This window comes from Macaca mulatta, chromosome 15 (genome assembly GCF_049350105.2).
Source record: "Macaca mulatta isolate MMU2019108-1 chromosome 15, T2T-MMU8v2.0, whole genome shotgun sequence".
NCBI classification, from domain to species: domain Eukaryota; kingdom Metazoa; phylum Chordata; class Mammalia; order Primates; family Cercopithecidae; genus Macaca; species Macaca mulatta.
In genome coordinates, this window is record NC_133420.1 from 70,757,322 (window position 1) to 70,776,661 (window position 19,340).

A 19,340-nucleotide genomic window follows, 5' to 3' on the forward strand; every position below is an offset into this window, starting at 1 on the left:
ACAGTCAAAGTCCATGACTATTTTTCTAAAAAGTTAAATTAGTTTCTGGAAAGGCTCAAAAGAGTCAAATAATTTGGTATTCAAAATATTAGCCAGAATCAATATACAAACCATACTAATGAAGGGGAAAGGGATGAGAGGAGATTTATATATTTTGAAGGAGACTGTGTTAGTTTGCTAGGGCTGATGTATAAAGCTACCACAACTGCATGGTATCAACAGTGGAAATATATTGTCTCTTAATTCTGGAGGCTAGAAGTCTGAGATCACAGTGTTGGTAAAGTTGGTTCCATCTGATGTTGAGATCTGTTTGGGAGACTGTATTTCATGCTTCTTTCGTATCTTCTAGTGGTTTGCTAGCAATCTTTGGAGTATATAGTCTTCTGTTGCATCATGTCAGTTTCCTGTTTAAACTTCACATGGCGTTATCCCTGTGTGCATGCCTGTGTTCATTTTTTTTTTAAATAATAAAGACACTAGTCACATTGAATTAGAGACCCATTCTATTCTAGTATGTTCTCATCTTAGTTACATCAGCAACAATTTTTTTTTTAATAAGGACACTAGTTACATTGAATTAGAGACTCATTCTATTCTAGTATGTTCTCATCTTAGTTACATCTGCAACAATCCTATTTTCAAATAAGCTCGTATAATGTGGTGGTTAGGGTTAAGAATTCAGTACACAAATTTGAGGGGGTCACAAGTCAAACCATAACAGAGACACTATTGGTAGGAGTCAGCCTTGAGTTTAGAGTCTGAGGGATCTCAGAATTTTTCCCCAAAAGTTACATAGTATCAAGTGTCTTGTCTTATAAGAGCCTTGTTGTTGTGGTATATGGTCTATTCAGATTCTGTCAACTTGATTGCTCATTGGTGAGATCTTAATTAGATTTTGAAAAAAGTGTGTATTTATCACAATTTTTCTCTGAATTAGAACACACTGAAAATATTCAACTGTTAAGGCAATCTCAATTATTCAGCGCTCCATGCGATCATCCTCTGTCTGCCTCTGTTGCTTGTGCTTGATTTGCTTGTTCAAGTTTTTCTCAAGCGACTGGCTTTGGATAAGGGGATGTCTTCATTCATGCATTGTTGCTCAGCAGTAGTAGATGTACTATGGCAGCTATATTTTTGCAGTGATTTTCCTTTTGCTTTTAACTTAACTGAAAAATGCTTGAATGAAATTATGACAACCCAAAATATTCCCTTTAGGAAGCCAGTGTTTGTTTATATAGGGGGTAAAAATTCCTAACTAGTAAATGTCTGTGAGATTTTGAGTTTTATGATTAAAGGAGGGAGTAAAAGAAATTATAGTTAAAAAGTAAGAATTATGTAAAATTTGATATCTTATCTCTAAAATTTTCCCACTACACTTAAGCACAGAGTTAAAAATATTTTATTGGCAATGTGTATCTTTGGGTTCTGATGTCTATTATTTTAGAACAATCTATTCTCCTACCTACATTTCATTTTTAGTCAAGGATACCCCAAACCTATGAATCTTAAGTGACCAAACAAAAAAAAAATTGAGATCATCTAATTATCATAAACAAAAATAATAAAATAAACTTAAGTGTCTATCCAGTTATGATCTCCTTTGTGCAGGAATCTCAGATCCAGCTCTCTTGTCTAGCTTAGGCCAAAGGTCATATCTCATCTCCAAGAGCATTACAAATCCAGGTCTAAAGTTTAAATCCTCCTCTGAAACTTCAAGATTATCATGATATCAGTAACTTTTCTTCTGGATTTGGCTTCTCCTATGGTTCTATGCCCACCGATGTCCACTTTCTTCTGTTAAGTGTAGTTATCCAGTTTAGCTCCTTGGGTGTGTGTGTGTGTGTGTGTGTGCACGCACATACTCATGTGGTGTACATATGTATGTGTGTGCATGTGTGCACACGGATGTGGTATTACTCAGTATTTCTCTGAGCTGTCGCGGAAAGGAAATCTATTTGGACAGTCTTAGCCTACCTTGCTGCTGAAGTTTCTGAACACTTTCTATCTGTGTGTGTAAAAATAAAAATAAATAAATAGATACAGATTATTTTTAAGAAAATCATGGCAATATATATCAGGCCTCCTTTACCTATCATCCCCAAAATGGCTGTGGGAATCTCACCCTCTTCCCCTACTGCATACCATTTTGTTGTTTGTTTGCATTAGTGCATTTTTTTCCAGGTAAAGGATTGATGTATTTTATCAGAATACTAATATAATTCATGATCTGTGCAAACATTTTAAAAACACTAACTCTAATTTTGAAAATGTATTTTTTCACCTTTGAATTAGATTATGTCCATTGACCTCTTAACATTCTCATAAGGCAGACTCTTCAATGTGACCTAGTAATCCATTATGTAAATATAAAATTAAAATCAAAATTCCTATATTGTTGAATTTTAGATTTTTCCTGTGTTTTATTATAATGAACAAAGCAATATATATTTGTAAACATAAATGCATGAACTCATCCCTAATACTTTCCCTGTGGTAATTTCCTTGGAGAAAAATTCTGGAGTCAGATAATAAAGTCATTGTTAAAGCTTTAAATACATAATGCCATTTTCTATTACATTTCGGCTTTTAAAAAGTGTGTGTATGTATATACATACACATGTATATATACAAACAAATTTCTTATTTTACTTGATTTATATACAATAATAGAACAGCTGTTTTAATTTTTGACAAAACTCCAGAATAATATGCCATGAATAATAAGTAAACCTTTAAATTTAGCTGCATGGATGATGCACTACAGCTGAGATTCAAGTATAAGTAGATATTTTTCTGATATACAATGTTAATTCTTATTCCTTTGTTCTAAGTTTCTATATTTAATTCAGTAGAATAATTCTAATGTTTTTTTTTTTTTTTTTTTTTTTTAGTTTGCTGGTTTTTCAGTATGTAAGAGTTTTTAAGGGATGCAAACATTATAATAAGTAAGCAACACTGAATTCCATAAAAATTGAGAAGAAATTAAGACAAGTTCCTTAGAAAGAAAATGAACTAAGAATGACAAGTTTTTGGGGTTTTAGTAGGAAATGAAAAAATAATCAAGGGAGAATTGCTATAGTACAATATCTTGGTTAGTTGTTGGATAAGAGATTTAAAAAACAAATCCCAGAGGATCCAAAAATACTCCTGGGAATGACCCCAATGTGTTTTTGGTAAAACAAATGCACCCCCTGTAGTATATAGTAATTGTATTTAGGTAGTCATCCATCTAAGAATCCAAAATAACAGAATGATGCCAGAAGTGATGGCACATGCCTGTAGTCCCAGTTACTCAGGATGCTGAGGTGGAAGGATCACTGGAGCCCAAGAGTTGGAGACTGCAGTGATCCATGATTGAGCTTCTATACTCTAGCCTGGTGACAGGGCAAGACCCTGACTCTAAATAAATAAATAATAAATAAACAAATAAAGCAGAATGAGATTTCATGAAAACAAAGCAAGGTTTAATTGTGTACCCATTTAAGGGATATTCTTAACCAGTTCAATAAGAAGGAAATAAATTGCTAATCATATTTTCACTTATAACAATTGATTCATACTTTTCTATTAAGTTGAAAAGACCTAACAACAATAATCTATTAGATGTGTTTATCAGTGTATAGGTCACAGAAGGTCTTCATGTTTATTATATAATTTAATTTGTAACCTAGCAGTCCAAAATAGATATTTAAACTTGAGATAAATAAATAATAAGTCACGGACAGAAAAATCACTACCACCTTTAAGCTAAGTACTTTCATCCATTTACCAAATATTTCATGAATGTCTTTTAATTCAGGTACTGTTCTGGGTACTGGAAATATTGAAGTAAATATTAACTATCATTTACTAAACTCCCACTAGATTTGAGCCTTCTTTATGAACAATCTCTCTTATTCTCAACACAGCCTTTTCAAGGGCACAATCCTGTGATAAAGGGATACAGAGTCTGCAGTCAGTTTCAAACCTCAGCCCTGACAGATAATATAGGCCACACCTATCACGATTCGTCAACCTAAGTGTGAGAATCTTGACGTCATCAGGACTTCAAAGCAGCATTTATGTCCTGACTCCTTCCTTATAAGATAAACTAAAGAGGACTCTATTAGTCAGTGTTCTCTAGAGAGACAGAACTAATAGGATAGATGGATATTTGCAGGGGAGTTTTTTAAGGAGTGTTGACTCACAGGATCACAAGGTGAAGTCCCATAATAGGCCATCTGCAAGCTGAAGAGTCAGGAAGCCAGTTTGAGTCCCCAGACCTCAAAAGTATGGAAGCCGACAGTGCAGCCTTCAGTCTGTCGTCAAAGGCCCAAAAGCCCCAGGCAAACTACTGGTGTAAAGTCCAAGAGGCCAACAGCTGAAGATCTTGGAGTCTGATGTTCTGGGACAGGAAGCAACCAGCACCCAACAAAGATGAAGGCCAGAAAACTCAGCAAGTCAGCTCCTTCCACCTTTTTCTGTCTGCCTTATTCTAGCCACGCTGGCAGCTGATTAGACTGAGTGTGGGTCTGCCTCTCCCAGTCCACCTTTGGCAGTCTCCTTTGGCAACACCCTCACAGACACACACAAGAACAATACTTTGTATCCTTCAATCCAATCAAGTTGGCACTCAGTATTAACCATCATAAGGACCAAAGAGCCAAGTATGTCATCAACAGGGTCCAAAGGATTGCCTTGCGAAGACTGACAGAAGGCAAGCTGGATTCAGTCTATAAGAGGCAGTAAACATAATTAGAAATGTATAATAGAAAAGAAAACCCAATTTACAGGACTCTCAGGGGACAGATATTTGTAGTCAGAAGGAGTACTTTGACACCTGGTCCCCAATCCTCCACAATCAGAAGCATACTAAGTAGCCTTTCAACACGGGCTGGGCTAGTTAACTTTCCTTTCTCAGGATGAACTGCTCGGAAGTCTAGAGGAGAATCAGAGCACGGTCCCTTGAGGTTTTCCTGCTTTTTCTTTCTCCTTGGAAAGCTTACCCTCCCCACCAAATGAATAAGTATATGATAAACACATAGGGAGTGTTAGCTTGAAGAAGTACCCTCAATCCCAGGGCAGGTACATAGCCTTTGTTTTGTCTTGTTTGTTTCCCAGTGTAATAAATAAAAGTGACAAAGGCCTCCTTTTTTTTTTTTTTTTTTTTTCTGGAAAAAAAAAAAAGTCGGTTTAGAAAGAAAAATCTGAGGACAAATAATGTGAACCGCAAAAATATTAACAACAACAAAAAACAGTTTGAGGACTTTGACTTCTCACAACCTATTTTAGCTGAATATGAGAAAATGACTAAACCAGGATATTCTCCTGCTGATATCAAACCTCTCTTTCTTCTTTCCTAGATGTGTAGGAAAAATCTATTCAACTTGCTTTTCCTCAGCCCCCAAGCATTCTGAAAGATATTATCCCCACTGTTCAGATGAGAAAACAGAGGCAGAAAATGTCTGTTAAAAATCCTAATGGCTTCTGTTTGTATAAGAAATTAAAATGACAGTCCTTGCTCTCAGTTCAGTTATCTTGTTACTTACACTTACCTCATTTTTAAAAATCTGAATGACTCTTATTGGAACATTACCGGTTTGTAAAATAAGGTAAAATGCTCCCATAACAGCTTAAAATCCATTTTATGCTTTTAGATACCAATAACTACAATTTTAACATGCCATTTTATTTGTTCAGCTGTTAGCCCATAATATTTTCCAAATACAAATGAATAATTCAGTGCTTCTGAAAGTTTTGCATTGGAAATAGTCCAGGATTTTCACACACAAAAGCTTCTTTTTTTTTTTTTTTTTCACCCTCAAGGATCTGAACTAAATTTCCCTTATACTAGCCCCCGTTTCAAAAGCTGGCCTTTAGTAAATGGCAAAATTGGTGTTGTTTATTCAGAAATGTTAATACAAATAAAGTGAATAAGTATTTAGAAATTAAATATATATTCTACTGGTATTTTGCTGACTGTAATTTTTATATAAATATTTTTGATCTGATCTTTTATCAGTATTTTGACTGAGTCAAAGAAAACTGTAGATACTTAAATAAGATGAACCTTCCAAAATGCAAGTTTTCTTTATGTAAAACTCTAGTAGAGTACATGCAAGTTATCTTCTGTCTACACTTCAAAGACATGAAGTCAGATGTTGTAAATTGTTAAACATAACTAGAAAAAAGGGATAATGGTGTTTGGAAAATTGAAAAAAAAAATAGACAAAGCATAATGGAATGTTATAGTGTTGAAACTTGGGGAGAAAAAGAGGACAATGTAGGAAAAATAATCAATGCTTTAATACTCCCAAGATTGTGTGGGATGGAAGGGATAGAGGTTGCCGTGGCCCTGGGTGTCAGGCCTCTGAGCCCAAGCCAAGCCGTCGCATCCCCTGTGACTTACACGTATACTCCCAGATGGCCTGAAGTAACTGAAGAATCACAAAAGAAGTGAAAATGCCCTGCCCCCGCCTTAAGGGATGACATTCCACCACAAAAGAAGTGAAAATGGCCGATCCTTGCCTTAAGCGATGATATTATCTTGTGAAATTCCTTTTCCTGGCTCCTCCTGGCTCAAAAAGCTCCCCCACTGAGAACCTTGTGACCCCCACTACTACCCGCCAGAGAACAACCCCCTTTGACTGTAATTTTCCTTTACCTATCCAAATCCTATAAAACCGTCCCACCCTTATGTCCCTTCGCTGACTGCTTTTTCGGACTCAGCCCGCCTGCACCCAGGTGAAATAAACAGCCATGTTGCTCACACAAAGCCTGTTTGGTAGTCTCTTCACACGGACGCACATGACACTGGGATACTTGTGAAAGAGGCTATGTATATGTGCTTTGATAAAGCATTACTGTGAGGGAAGCTGATCATATATCATCTTGGGTTTTGTGAAGAAGGCGTAAGAAATGTTTGCTTAGAAATACTCTTTTTTCATTTTTAATTATTTCAGTTACTGTTAGGGTTACCAGATAAAATATAAGATGCAATCATATTAATTTGGAATTTTTTATATATATATACATAAATGTATTTTATACATATATATATAAATGTATAGAAGTATGCCATATATATACACACATACTTTTTTTTGGTTTATTTGAAATTAAAAATTAATTTGGCACTATATTTTTATTTACTAAATCTAGCAAACATAGTGACTGTGCATCTCTGAGAACATGGCAGGACTTGGCATATGACATTGTGAAGAGTGGTATGAGACCTTAGAAAAAAGACTAAGTGCAGAAAAAGACGTTTTTCAATATGTGCCTAATATTCAATACAGTACACATACATAAGCAATCAAATTTTAGAGAAGCAGCAATCCTGAGATGTTTATCGTGATTAGAAGATGGCAGAGGGAAATCAGTAGTGAACATTTCAATATTACTGACATTTAATTGGTGTTGTCTTTATGTAATATGTTATTGATTTTTATTTTAGTGATTGAAAAAATATTAAGCCCTACCTTAGTTCTGTTACTTTAACCCATTTCCCCCATAAAGGCTGAAATCCCTATAGGTTTCATTCTTTTTCACACAGTAGTTTTTGGAATGTGCTCTTTGAAAGAAACAAGTTTATGCTGTTAATTGGGTCAACCTGTGCATGGGGCCATTATGTTTACTCTGAGAGAAAATGGACAAATTAGCATATTAATGAAGACATCACACACTTTTTTTTTTTTTTTTTTTAATTTTTGCTGGGGCAAAGGCATTCCAGTTTTAGATGGTTTTTATTTGAGCAACACTGTATTGTACATGGTGTAAATTCTGGCAAGCGCAACTATTGCCTGAGAGATGATTTGCTCAAAATGGAATGGCAGATGGCACATGATGATGGTAGTGATATATTGTTATAATCTAAAATATTTTGCATTATCTTCATCATCATCATTGTCATCACCATCATCGTGCTATTAAACTTGTCTGGAATTGTCTGATTAAGAGACATTGCTTACAGTGATTTCTCATCTCATATGCCACCTTCACCTGCTTTTGCCAGAATGAATTCAGCTCATTTTTCAAAGGTCATTTTAGGTGCCCCCTGCTCCATCCAGTTTTCACTCCCCGCAAAAAGCTCAAGAATCACTTCCTACTTCTACTCCCAACATTAATCATAGCACGATAAAGCTGAAAAATACTATGTCAAGTTTTATCCCCTTATTTTAGAGAGGAAAATCTCCTGTCCAAAGAGGTTGGTTGGTGAATAAAGTCAAGATTGAATTAACCAGTTAGATAAAAGAAGTAGGACCTTTCTTTTAATTTTGCTATTTAAATTTAGAGCTCTTTTCACACTTTCCTGCTGTTTTACTTAATCATGTACTGTACTCATTTGCATTTATATTTATAGACTAGTAAACCTGGGAAAGAACTGGTATTCAACCTTAAACTATTCATTATATTTTGTATTTATGTTACTTTTCCAACTTACCAGATTCAACTTTTTAAAAGCAGACATTGTGTTTAAAACTCCTAGGGCAGTAAACCTAGTAGCTAAAATAGAGATGGTAAAAAAAAAAAAAAAAAGTATTTGCAGTTTGCAACTGGTCTTAATGGTTGCCTGAAGGAATAGTTTACTTAGGGCTTTAAAGCCTTGAGAAAGACTTCCTTTTCCAATTAGGTATATCTACCTTATCTCTGTACTGTGACATTTCATATTGCTTATTGATAACTAGGAATATATTAAGGGATAATAGATATAAATCCATTGAGTCATAACATGTGAAAAACAGTATTATACTCCTGACATACCATATGTAAAATGCAAAACCATTTAATCATGGGTAACTAAGCCTTAAATAGTTAAGTAATATCTAATATGGAGAAGAATATTAGTGTAATTGTAGTCTCGCTAACGCTGAATTCCATTCCAGATAAATAAATGTTAATACATAATCAAAATGGGCTTGCGTTCAATGTATGTTATATTTATTTCACTTTCCCATAACTCTACCTGAGGTACTGGAAGGAGAATGGGTCATTACAATGTTTATGGTCTCTGTAGTTCCCAGATGGGTAGCAGATAGACTCAACCAGGAGTTTCTAAAGAAAGAATGGAACATGAAGGACTTTCCAAAACTATTCCTCTACTTTAGAATTAGTCTAACTAATACTCAGATTAAGTCTAGGAAGAATACCAGGGAACTATTCCTGCTAATAATTTGAATAACACTTAATCCTTAGTGACTGATATAAAGTAATGATATTGAATTTTAAAGTAGCTGGTGATTTGTTTGAGAAAATAATGTTGACTTTTATGGCAAAATTTAAAAATATCAAATTTTATATGTATATATACAAATGCACACATATATGTATATATATGGATATATACACATCAACATATGAATATATAGACACATAATATATAAGCACATATGTATATATGTGTATATATACACATATTTTTGCTTCAAATAATAATAGATGGTGTGTTGACATTATTTCTCTTAGTATTTAGTAGATAGTAAGGACAAATTTTAGTATCTCTTGTAGAGTTATTTGTAATATAATTCAAAGACAATTATGTAGTACAACTCATGTACCTCCCTTTAATGAAAAGATATCTTGGAATGTTTTTACATTCCCAATACAAAATGTAAGCAGTGTTCAATTAGAGAGCATGACCCAGTGAAAGGATAAAAGTTCAGATATGAATTAATTTATTGACTCTGCCATTTCAGATTACAGCTGAGAAAGAATTATAAATTGACCTGTGTAAGTAACTAAACCAGACTGTGTAGAATTTTGTGTTGGTGCTAAGGGTTTTGTTATTGCTGTTTTCTCTTTTCGAAACTAGACCATAGACCTCCTTCAGTCAATCACAAATGAAAACAGCTCAGTTCTGAAAGATAGCTTCTGACAACTACCCCAGTTCTGAATTGTGCATTGCTTTATGCTGCAGCTTATCATGTGACAATTTTTACATCAATTTGGCATTTAACAGAAAACTGAAGTAATTTTCTCAGAAGTCGAACAGAACTCGTCTCTGTTTTGTGAAAATTCTAGCATCAGCTTCTTATCCTGAGTTAAGTAGAAGAGAGGGTTGTATTCTTCCACAGCTATGAGATGTTCCTTGCTGAGAGATTGCATTGAGAAAAACATGACATCAGTGTGGAGAAGAACATCATCTAAAAATAAATTGGATATTTTTGACATTATTTACTGATAATTAGGTTGGAGCTAATAAGTTGTAAATGACCCTAAGAGGAAGAATTCCTTTACTTAAACTCGTTTTCAGTAAGACTTAAAAGCACTGTATAAGATCTTATGTTTGTGCAGACATCCTCAATTTAATCAACAACAGATTTAGTCAGCACTCATTCTGTTCCAGGTAAGGTGCAGACACTAGAGATATTGCAAAAAACAAGACACCAGTCCCTGCCCTCAATGAGGTCATAGTTTAAGAGGAAGAGTGACAAATAAGCAGATAAATACCTTTCCGGGTTGTGGTGCTCTGATTGAGGTAAGCACACAGTGTTAAGGGAGCACAGAGCAGGGGTGTCCACACTGAGGCAGTGAGGCGAACACAGAAGACTTGGAGGAAGGTCTGCCTCAGGCTGCTTGGGTTGTTTTCCTTGACGCTTAGAGAGACAGAGAATAGAAATGCCCTGGGTACCTGATAAAGATGGACCTTGGTGAAGAATGGTAAAAAGAACAGGCATGGGAGGCCATTTCAATGAGATTCTGCAGAAGCCACATATGATCAGAGGATAAAAGCCCCTGAGAACATAGACTTTGCCTATTTTCTTTACCTCTGCATCCCCTGAATCTCAAAGAATAGTTGGCACATAGTGGATAATGAATACGTTTTCATAGAATGAATAAACTAATGAGATGTTTATGAGTACAGACAGAAACAGAAGAAAATGGGAGGTTATGGGGCAGTTTAAGGAGCATTAGACAAGCAAGCAGAGACCTGGAATCCAGTTTCAGCTCTGCATTTATTTAATTGTCATCAATTGTCCTATGAACCAAGTTTGCTTGCCTGCACAGTGAGAAGATTATACTACATAATCTCCACGTTCTTTTGATAACTGGAATGTATCAAATGACTCTACTTCTGTGAAAAAGAAAATGAACATGTTTCTAGAAAATTAACTCTTAAGTCGTCTTCCAAAATGATTTAGAGTCAATTAAAAATGTGACTTTTAATATAATAATGTAATATTTAATTCATAAAAAGATGGTTCATTATTTAAACTACATTATAAAGAACACGTATATTGATAGCTCCCAGTAGGTAAACATTCCCTGTAATTCTTAGGGAAGCTGCTATAATCTCTTAGAATAATACATAATTCATTTATAAAATACAGTAATAAGGAAAGGGAAATCTATCACACTGTAAAACCAAAATAAGCCTAGTTGGAAAGGTTGGGCAGGCCACACGGCATGCTGTAATGTAGCATTTAGCAAGTTTAGGTACTTGAGCTTCCAGGGATATCTATACACAGTGGTGGGTTTCCATTTGGCCAAAAGGTCTGTCCTTAGAAACACAGGTTATTTTCAGCCTCTATTACCTTAATTTTGCAGGAAGGCCATAGAATTCATTTAGATTTACCCAAAATGTCAATTTTGATTATTATGAACATTCATGTACAAGTTTTTCAGGGGTGGATGTTTTCACTTATCTTGCTATCGTAGGGTAGGTCTATGGTTAACATTTTGGAAAACTGAAAGCCTAGTTTCAGAAATGCCACAAAGGCTAATTTCTAAGATTCTGCAACAGAAAGATGGAAGCTAGTCTGAGTATCTTGTAGATGCTGCTTTGCTCTTTTATGGCATTGGATGTTGCTATTGAGAAACCTAATGCAAAACTGCTTTTCTATCTGTTGTAAAGCAGTTGACTTTTCTGGCTGGGCACTCAAAGGATTCTTTCTTTAAAGCATAATAATTTTATTAGGATGTGTCTTGATTTTCTGAGTAACATTCTTCCAGAATATGGTGTACCTTTCCAACAGCAATTTTTAGATTCCAGTATCGTATTATTGATTTTGTTATTTTAATGTCCTTATTGAGATGTACTTTCCATACAAGTTCACCAGTATAAAGTGGGTAATTCAATGACTTTTTTTTTTTTTTTTTTGAGACAGACTCTTGCTCTGTCACCCAGGCTGAAGTGCAGCGGCGCAATCTCAGCTCACTGCAAGCTCCATCTCTCGGATTCACGCCATTCTTCTGCCTCAGCCTCCCAAGTAGCTGGGACTACAGGTGCCCGCCACCACGCCCCACTATTTTTTTTTTTTTTTGTATTTTTAGTAGAGACGGGATTTCACTGTGTTAGCCAGGATGGTCTCGATCTCCAGATCTCGTGATCCGCCCGCCTCGGCCTCCCAAAGTGCTGGGATTACAGGGGTGATCCCCTGCACCTGGCCCTTCAATGGCTTTTTAAAAAACATACTTTCAGAGTTTTGTAACAGTTATGAAGATCTGCTTTTAGAAAATGTCACCATCTCAAAAAGAAGTGACTCTCTGTTTCCTTCCTCACATACACTCCCACTTAGACAACCACTGATCTACTTTCTGTCTCTATAGATTTGCTGTTCTGGACATTTCTTACCAATAGGATCTGCAATACGTGGTCTTTTGTAACTGGCTTATTTTACTTAGCATAATGTTTTCAGTGTTCATCCATATTGCAGCATGTGTTACTACTTCATTCCTTTTCATTGTGGCATAATATTCCATTATATAGGTATACCCTAATTTGTTTTTCATTACATTAAACAATTGATGAGAATTTCTGTTGTTTCCAATTTTAGATTATGAACATTCATGTACAAGTTTTTCAGGGGTGTATGTTTTCACTTATCTTGCTATCGTAGGGTAGGTCTATGGTTAACATTTTGGGAAACTGAAAACCTACTTTCAGATGTCCAGAACCATGGTACATTTCTATTGACAATGATAGTTCTAATTTCTCTGCATTCTTACAAATATTTGCTATTGTCTGTCTTTATAATAATAATCCTAGTAGAGGTGAAGAGTTATCTCACTGCAGTTTTGATTTGCATTTCCTTATTGACTAATGATGTTGAGTATTTTCTCATGTACTTATTCATGATTCATATATATTTTTTAGATAAATACCTATTCGTATCTTTAGCTATTTTAAAAAATTAGTTTGCTTATTTTTGAATTGGGTTGTTTAATCTTTTTAGTATCTCATTGAAGTTTTGATTTGTATTTCCTTATTGACTAGTAATGTTAAGTATTTTTTCATGTACTTATTTGTGATTCATATATCATTTTTTGAGAAGTTCCTATTCATTTTCTTTACCTATTTTTAAAGATCCCTTTGCTTATTTCTCAATTTCATTGTTTATCTTTTTAGTATTAAATTGTAAGAGCTTTCTTCAAGTCTTTGCCTTGACTTTTTTTTTACTTATTTATTTATTGATTTGTTTGTTTGTTTTTTGAGATAGAGTCTTGCTCTGTTGCCCAGGCTAAAGTGCAATGGCGTGATCTCTGCTCACTGCAACCTCCACCTCCTCGGTTCAAGCGATTCTCCTGCCTTAGCCTCCCGAGTAGCTGGGATTACAGGTGCACACCACCACGCCTGGCTAATTTTTTGTATTTTTAGTAGAGATGTGGTTTCACCATGTTGGCCAGACTGGTCTCGAACCCCTGACATCGTGATCCCCCAGCCTCAGCCTCCCAAAGTGTTGTGATTACAGGCATGAACCACTGCACCCAGCCCTGCCTTGACTTTTGACTTTTATAAAGATGTCTTTTGAAGTAGAAAAATGCTTAGTTTTGAAGTCTAATCTCTTTTATTATGTGTGCTTTTGATGTTATATTTAAGAAATATTTGCCTAATTAAATTACAAACATATACTCCTATACCTTCTTCTAATAGTCTTATAGCTTTTGCTCTTTCATTTAATTCTGTTATTCATTTTTAACTCATTGTTGTGTGTACGGTGTGAGGTAGGCATCGAAATTCATTCTTCTTCATGTGTATTTTCCTATTGTCCTCATACTAAAGGTTAAAAGCTGCTTTTGCACTTTTAATTATCTTGGCCCCTTTGTTGGAAAATCAATTGACCCTAAATTTTGGGACTTGTAATGAGTCTCAATTCTATTTCATTGATTTCTATGTCTATACTTATGCTAGTACCACACTGTTATAATTTCTGTAGCTTTGTAGTAAGTTTTAAAATCTGAAAGTTCACTGATTTTTATCTTTTATTTTCAAGATTGTTTTTGGTGTTCTGAATCTCCTGTATTTCCACCTGAATTTTAGGATCTGCTTGTCAATTTTGAATTTGAAAAAAAAAAAAAAAAGCCAACTGAGTTTCTAGTTGGGATTGTGTTGCATCTGTTGATCAATTTGTAGAGAATTGCCATCTTAATAATATTCAGATATCCATAGAAATGTCTTTCCAGTTATTTAGATCTTCTTTAATTTCTTTCAATAATATTTTGTGCTTGTCAATGTACAGGTCGTGTACTTATTTTGTTAATTTTATATCTGTTTATTTTTGTATCATATTATGAATGAAATTATTTTCTTAATTTTATTTTTGAGTGTTCATTGCTAATGTATGTATATGCAATTTATTTTTGTGTATTGATCTTGTGTCCTACAACCTTGTTAAACTCAAATAATAGATCTAGTAGAATTTTCTGTATGTAAGATTATGTCCTATAAGATTACAGTTAGTTTTATTTCTTATTTTCTAGTCTGGATTTCTTTTATTTATTGTTTTTGCCTAATTGTCCTGTTTATACCTGCAATACAATATTGCATGGAAGTGGGGAATGTGAATATCCTTGTCTTATCTCTGATCTTATTAAGTCTTTCACCATTAAGTATGATGTGAGCTGTGGGTTTTCTGTGATGCTCTTTGTATGGTTGAAGCAGTTCCCTTCTATTCTTAACTTGTTCGCTATTTCTATCATGAAAGCATGTTATTATTTTTTTTTTCAAGCTGCACTTCTAAATCTACTGAGAGGATCGTGTGGCTTTTGCCCCTTATTCTATTCATATATTGTTTTGTATTCATTTATTTTAGGATATTAAAGCAACTTTTATTCCTGGATTAAATTTATTAAATTTATTTTTACATTCATTTTCTATTATTTTAATGGTCTTTTTAGATATATAAATTATGGCTGTGTTAGATTTTCTTTGCCTAATCTCTTATATTTTCACTCCACTGCTTTTTATTCATTTTTCTCTGCTTCATTTGTTTGGTTTATATATTTATACCTTCTACATTCCTTACTCTGTTTCTTCCTGTGTATTTTCTTTCACTGGCTTCTTAGAACTTATTCCCTTTTTTTTTCTTTTTTTTTTTTTTTTTTCTGATTTCTACAGGTTCCTTGTCCCTTCCTCTTATCTGGAAATCACTAATATCTTCCTGCCTAGCTGTTTCCCTTCATAGTTTTATGTACTTCATTTATAATTTGTAACGGAATATTGGGTTACAAATTTCAAATGCTCTGTAGAAATAATTTTCTTGTAAGAATTTTTAAGAATGTGAAATGAATTTGTGCTGCTCTTTCCCACATTACTTATTCTTGTCATATTTTACATATTTCAATTGTGATTTTAAATATTTATTTTGATTGCATATATTCCTTTTGTATAAGTTGTATTTTTCCATACCAACTATTAGAAGAAACTTTCTTAGAAGTGATAAATACTTTCATATTTTTCTGCTTATGAGTCTTTCTTCTGGTGCTACTCTGATGGACTGTTTCTTTAAAATACAATCATACTTTATTTGCCTCTTAGAACCAGTGAGTTCAAGAGAGTGTGCACTAGTAGCTCTGTACACCCCTCATGGATTTATCGTCTTTGGTACCATGGAATAGAACTTCTACCCTTTACAAAGACAAAATTCTGAGATCTGTCTCCTTTGATTTCCTCTGGCCATTTTTTCTGATTTATTTCTTTGTTGCCCACAATGATAGTTTTTCATCTCATCACAGTCCTTCTCATGGAGTTCCCACTTATGTGAGATCACCTTTTTCTAAAATTGAATATTTGCTGTTGATTTCTAAGCTTTCCACTGCTGGCTTTCTTCCACTTCCCTCGTCTTTTCTGGTCTTATTGTCATAGAAATTTTGCTTAATTGCTTCATTAGTTTCATAGAGATGCTGTACAAATTACCACGAACCAGGCAACTTAAAAATCAGAAATTTATTCTCTCACAGTTCTGAAGTCTAGAAGTCCAAAGGTGTTGGCATGGCCATGCTCCCTTGATGGATCCAGAGAAGGATCCTCCCTTGCTTCTTCTAGCTTGTGGTGGCTATTGACAATCCTTGGCTTTCCTTGGCTTGTGGCCACATAATTCCAACCTGTCTCCACCTTCACATGGCTATTTTTACTCTGTGTGTATCTGTGCCCAAATTTCCATCTTCTTATTAGGACCTCAGTCATTAAACCAGGGCCCATCCCAATCCAGTATGACCTCATCTGAACTTGATTATATCTGCAAAGAAGCTATTTTCAAATGAGATCACATTCCCAGGTTCTTGGTGAGCATTAATTTTGGGGAAAACACTATTCAATCCAGTGCACCTGCATATATCCCCACTTGCATAAAATTTGCATATTCTAGTTTCTTTCTACAACCTCAGTGTTTGTAAATTATGGGGATTTTCCCCTAACTTTGTTAGTCATTCTACATTTTTCAGAGGGAAAAATGAGGGAAAAAACATGACTAATTGGCTGCCAAAGGCCTACCATATCCTTTCCTTAGATTTTGACACATCATGCACAATATCGGTGAATGGCTGACAAACCCATTTCCACAGGTCCTATTGAATCTGTTTCTAGGTTTGGCATTGTAAGTAGGAACCCTGTGTACATACAGTGGCATTGCCTCCTGGAGCATTAGTACTCATACCCTCACTACAGTTTTGAATAGTACAGCAGGAAAGTTAGCTGCCTTAGATCATCTATTGAATTTCAGAGATAATGTTTCTACTGCCCTCTTAATTATCAAAAATTGCAGTATTTATTTATTTATTTATTTATTTATTTTTTGAGACGGAGTCTCACGCTGTTGCCCAGGCTGGAGTGCAGTGGCGCGATCTCGGCTCACTGCAAGCTCCGCCTCCCGGGTTCCCGCCATTCTCCTGCCTCAGCCTCCTGAGTAGCTGGGACTACAGGCGCCCGCCACCGCGCCCGGCTAATTTTTTGTATTTTTAGTAGAGACGGGGTTTCACTGTGGTCTCGATCTCCTCACCTTGTGATCCGCCCGCCTCGGCCTCCCAAAGTGCTGGGATTACAGGCTTGAGCCACCACGCCCGGCCTGCAGTATTTATTTTTATCTTGCTTTGAATACCCCACACAGTTTAAAATTTTGATTTTATTATGACATGTCAAAAGAACCTACAATGGAATGATACTACTGTCATAACAAATAATTCAGAGGATTTGTATTCCCTCAAATTTTAGGCTCTATTGGGCCTAAAACTCTCAAAGGGAAAAACAAAATCATTTATTGAGAAGGAGTTTAATTGTAGGGATTTAAACATTTTACACACATCCAGCCGTTGAGAACAGAGAAGCTGAGGATCCAAAAAGCACAGGAATGTAGGAATCAAAGAGTGATGCAGGTGCTATTGTGTGGCACATCTTCAATGCTAATATTTTCTAATTAGTGCTTATCATGTTCCTGCTCTAAGGCATATGTAAAGGAGATTTAATGAAAAAGTTGAAAAATAATTGCACCTTCATGCTTTTGGTTACTAAATGCAAGAATATACTATGTACTACTTCCTTAGTATAGTAGCTGCGTTAGCTGATTAAGCTAATTAAATTATTGAGCATTGGTGGAATGCAATAATTTATTAATTCCACAACTCTTTATTCAATGCCTCTTGGGTACTAGGCTCGCTTCTAGATTCTGGGGAAACAAAGATGAATAAAAGAAATAACATACCTGCCCTCAGGGAACTTGCATTCTACTGGGTGACATAGACAAGTAATATATGAACAATAAAAAGTTCAAATATCAAGTAAGGATTACTGCCTTAAAAAAGAAAAGCAAAGACAATGAAGGACAAAGAGAGTAACGAAGGGGCGGCAGAGCAAGATGGCCGAATAGGAACAGCTCCATCTCCAACTCCCAGCACGAGCGACACAGAAGACCAGTGATTTCTGCATTTTCAACTGAGGTACTGGGTTCATCTCACTAGGGAGTGCCGGACCAGCGAGAGCTGAAGCAGGGCGAGGCATCGCCTCACCTGGGAAGCGCAAGGGGAAAGGCAATCCCTATTCCTAGCCAGGGGAACTGAGATACACAACACCTGGAAAATCGGGTAACTCCCACCCCAATACTGCACTTTAAGCAAACAGGCACACCACGAGATTATATCCCAACCTGGCCGGGAGGGTCCCACGCCCACGGAGCCTCCTTCATTGCTAGCACAGCAGTCTGCGATCTAACTGCAAGGCAGCAGCGAGGCTGGGGGAGGGGTGCCCACCATTGCTGAGGCTTAAGTAGGTAAACAAAGCCGCTGGGAAGCTCCAACTGGGTGGAGCTCGCAGCAGCTCAAGGAAACCTGCCTGTCTCTGTAGACTCCACCTCTGGGGACGGGGCACAGCTAAACAACAACAAAAGCAACAGAAACCTCTGCAGACGCAAATGACTCTTTCTGACAGCTTTGAAGAGAGCAGTGGATCTCCCCATACGGAGGTTGAGATCTGAGAAGGGACAGACTGCCTGCTCAAGTGGGTCCCTGACCCCTGAGTAGCCTAACTGGGAGACATCCCCCACTAGGGGCAGTCTGACACACCACACGTCACAGGGTGGAGTACACCCCTGAGAGGAAGCCTCCAAAGCAAGAATCAGACAGGTACACTCGCTGTTCAGCAATATTCTATCTTCTGCAGCCTCTGCTGCTGACACCCAGGCAAACAGGGTCTGGAGTGGACATCAAGCAATCTCCAACAGACCTACAGCTGAGGGTCCTGACTGTTAGAACGAAAACTATAAACCAGGAAGGACACCTACACCAAAACCCCATCAGTACGTCACCATCATCATCAAAGACCAGAGGCAGATAAAAACCACAAAGATGGGGAAAAAGCAGAGAAGCTGGAAATTCAAAAAATAAGAGTGCATCTCCCCCGGCAAAGGAGCGCAGCTAATCGCCAGCAACGGATCAAAGCTGGACAGAGAATGACTTTGACGAGATGAGAGAAGAAGACTTCAGTCTGTCAAACTTCTCAGAGCTAAAGGAGGAATTACGTACCCAGCGCAAAGAAACTAAAAATCTTGAAAAAAAAGTGGAAGAATTGATGGCTAGAGTAATTAATGCAGAGAAGGTCATAAACGAAATGAAAGAGATGAAATCCATGACACGAGAAATATGTGACAAATGCA

At 36.1% G+C, this 19,340-nt stretch overlaps 1 protein-coding gene across 1 annotated transcript in view; it reads left to right on the plus strand.

Annotated features, from left to right (window-relative positions):
• The window catches only part of LINGO2 (leucine rich repeat and Ig domain containing 2), a 743,357-nt gene that overhangs the window by 177,721 nt on the left and 546,296 nt on the right, over positions 1-19,340 (plus strand). The window lies entirely within an intron of this gene.